The sequence below is a fragment of the Nanorana parkeri genome, unplaced genomic scaffold, assembly GCF_000935625.1.
Source record: "Nanorana parkeri isolate BGI_ZX_2015 unplaced genomic scaffold, ASM93562v1 scaffold4437, whole genome shotgun sequence".
Classification (NCBI taxonomy): Eukaryota; Metazoa; Chordata; class Amphibia; order Anura; family Dicroglossidae; genus Nanorana; species Nanorana parkeri.
This window is the reverse complement of record NW_017310699.1, coordinates 5452-9140: the sequence shown is the minus strand read 5'-3', so window position 1 is coordinate 9140 and position 3689 is coordinate 5452. Positions and strand designations below refer to the sequence as shown.

Sequence of the window (3689 nt, the reverse complement as noted above, 5' to 3'; positions counted from 1 at the left end):
AAGATTGATGATGGATCTACGTCACTGGACGCCATGACTGATGATGGATCTACGTCACTGGATGCCATGACTGATGATGGATCTAAGTCACTGGACGCCAAGATTGATGATGGATCTACGTCACTGGACGCCATGACTGATGATGGATCTACGTCACTGGATGCCATGACTGATGATGGATCTAAGTCACTGGACGCCAAGATTGATGATGGATCTACGTCACTGGACGCCATGACTGATGATGGATCTACGTCACTGGATGCCATGACTGATGATGGATCTAAGTCACTGGACGCCAAGATTGATGATGGATCTACGTCACTGGACGCCATGACTGATGATGGATCTACGTCACTGGATGCCATGACTGATGATGGATCTAAGTCACTGGACGCCAAGATTGATGATGGATCTACGTCACTGGACGCCATGACTGATGATGGATCTACGTCACTGGATGCCATGACTGATGATGGATCTAAGTCACTGGACGCCAAGATTGATGATGGATCTACGTCACTGGACGCCATGACTGATGATGGATCTACGTCACTGGATGCCATGACTGATGATGGATCTAAGTCACTGGACGCCAAGATTGATGATGGATCTACGTCACTGGACGCCATGACTGATGATGGATCTACGTCACTGGATGCCATGACTGATGATGGATCTAAGTCACTGGACGCCAAGATTGATGATGGATCTACGTCACTGGACGCCATGACTGATGATGGATCTACGTCACTGGATGCCATGACTGATGATGGATCTAAGTCACTGGACGCCAAGATTGATGATGGATCTACGTCACTGGACGCCATGACTGATGATGGATCTACGTCACTGGATGCCATGACTGATGATGGATCTAAGTCACTGGACGCCAAGATTGATGATGGATCTACGTCACTGGACGCCATGACTGATGATGGATCTACGTCACTGGATGCCATGACTGATGATGGATCTAAGTCACTGGACGCCAAGATTGATGATGGATCTACGTCACTGGACGCCATGACTGATGATGGATCTACGTCACTGGATGCCATGACTGATGATGGATCTAAGTCACTGGACGCCAAGATTGATGATGGATCTACGTCACTGGACGCCATGACTGATGATGGATCTACGTCACTGGATGCCATGACTGATGATGGATCTAAGTCACTGGACGCCAAGATTGATGATGGATCTACGTCACTGGACGCCATGACTGATGATGGATCTACGTCACTGGATGCCATGACTGATGATGGATCTAAGTCACTGGACGCCAAGATTGATGATGGATCTACGTCACTGGACGCCATGACTGATGATGGATCTACGTCACTGGATGCCATGACTGATGATGGATCTAAGTCACTGGACGCCAAGATTGATGATGGATCTACGTCACTGGACGCCATGACTGATGATGGATCTACGTCACTGGATGCCATGACTGATGATGGATCTAAGTCACTGGACGCCAAGATTGATGATGGATCTATTGATGATGGATCTACATCACTGGTCACCATGATTGATGATGGATCTACATCACTGGTCACCATGACTGATGATGGATCTACATCACTGGACACCATGATTGATGATGGATCTACATCACCGGACGCCATGATTGATGATGAATCTACATCACCGGACGCCATGACTGATGATGGATCTACATCACTGGACGCCATGATTGATGATGAATCTACATCACTGGACGCCATGACTGATGATGGATCTACATCACTGGACACCATGATTGATAATGGATCTACATCACTGGACACCATGATTGATGATGGATCTACATCACTGGACGCCATGATTGATGATGGATCTACATCACTGGACGATGTGATTGATAGGTCTGTATCGCTGGATGACTTGATTGGTGATGGATCTACACTGTAGGGACACTTTTTATTTATCTAAATTGTCTTTGTGTTTAATCACTATAGAATTTTTGTACCACAGCTACCGGGGTACTGTGTACATCTCATTAATTTACCTGGGGGGACGGGTGGGGGATACCTGGGTTAGGTATGAGGCTTTTGTCATCCAGATCAACATCTCATCAACAAGGGGACAAGATGTCTTACACCAGGAATGGGGGGCTTTCTGCTAACCCCCCACCGCCCTCAAGACAGAGTACCCGCCCCCTTTTTAAGGGTATGTGGCCTGGTATAGTTCAGGAGCCAGCGTGACCCACATGCACCCCCCCCTTCCTGGCCAGCCAGGCTACATGGCTAGATAAAGGAGTAGTGTGGATTTTGGGAAGGGGGCTGTGAACTCACCTCCCTGAGTGGCTCTCTTCTTCAGCAGGCTGGTAATTAACACTCTGTGGGGGGGAGCTGGTCCTTCCCACTCTGAGCACTGCGGAAAGGTATGTGACAGCATGTAGCGAGCGATGACATCACTATAGGGGTCTCTGCAGTCTCCTGGTGACACAGCAACAGGAAAAAAAATCAGCCAATAAAAATGAAGAAATAATAATAATTTGTCTCGGCATCAGATTGAACTTTTTATGGTATGTGCAGCACGCTCAGGAATGTGTCATGTGACCCTTCTAGGAATTTATTCCCTCTCCCCGAGAGCACAGGACTCCCCCTGACAATGTCTTCATCTGCTTTTCTCTGCAGCAGTGATTGGTTGGAGGGGTTCTCTGCTGTGATTGGTTGGAGGGGTTCTATGAACTGATTGGTTGCTGGGGTTGTCTGCAGTGATTGGATGGAGGGCTATTGAAGATTAAGTCCTGATGTCCAGCAACTAAAAACCAGCTAGAAATGAGCTACAAGGAAGCTCCTCTGAGAGTCAGAAGCAGCCCAGAGTGAGGACAGGGAAGGAGAGAACTACAGCCATGAGGTGCACTGGTGAGTTACAGAGGACTGTCTATGGTGGAGGCCCTGTAGACCATTTGACACCTGAACACATTGGTGAGTCACAGAGGACTGTCTATTGTGGAGGCCCTGTAGACCATTTGACACCTGGGCATACTGGTCAGTCACAGAGAGCAGTCTATGGTGGAGTCCCTGTAGACCAATTGACACCTGAGCACATTGGTGAGTTACAGAGGGCAGTCTATGGTGGAGGCCCTGTAGACCATTTGACACCTGAGCACATTGGTGAGTTACAGAGGGCAGTCTATGGTGGAGGCCCTGTAGACCATTTGACACCTGAGCACATCAGTGAGTCACAGAGAGCAGTCTATGGTGGAGGCTCTGTAGACCATTTGACACCTGAGAACATTGGTGAGTTACAGAGGGCAGTCTATGGTGGAGGCCCTGTAGACCATTTGACACCTGAGCACATTGGTGAGTTACAGAGGGCAGTCTATGGTGGAGGCCCTGTAGACCATTTGACACCTGAGCACATTGGTGAGTCACAGAGGACTGTCTATGGTGGAGGCCCTGTAGACCATTTGACACCTGGGCATACTGGTGAGTCACAGAGAGCAGTCTATGGTGGAGTCCCTGTAGACCATTTGACACCTGAGCACATTGGTGAGTTACAGAGGGCAGTCTATGGTGGAGGCCCTGTAGACCATTTGACACCTGGGCATACTGGTGAATCACAGAGGACTGTCTATGGTGGAGGCCCTGTAGACCATTTGACACCTGAGCACATTGGTGAGTTACAGAGGGCAGTCTATGGTGGAGTCCCTGTAGACCATTTGACACCTG

General features: G+C 48.8%; 1 long non-coding RNA gene across 1 annotated transcript in view; it reads right to left on the bottom strand.

The window, feature by feature from the left end:
- Positions 1 to 2406: 2406 nt before the first annotated feature.
- LOC108803911 overlaps positions 2407 to 3689 on the bottom strand; it is a 3779-nt gene continuing 2496 nt past the window's right edge. Inside the window, exon 3 of the long non-coding RNA XR_001942307.1 lies at positions 2407 to 2447. This is a non-coding gene — a long non-coding RNA (uncharacterized LOC108803911). The remainder of the gene's footprint in view (positions 2448 to 3689) is intronic.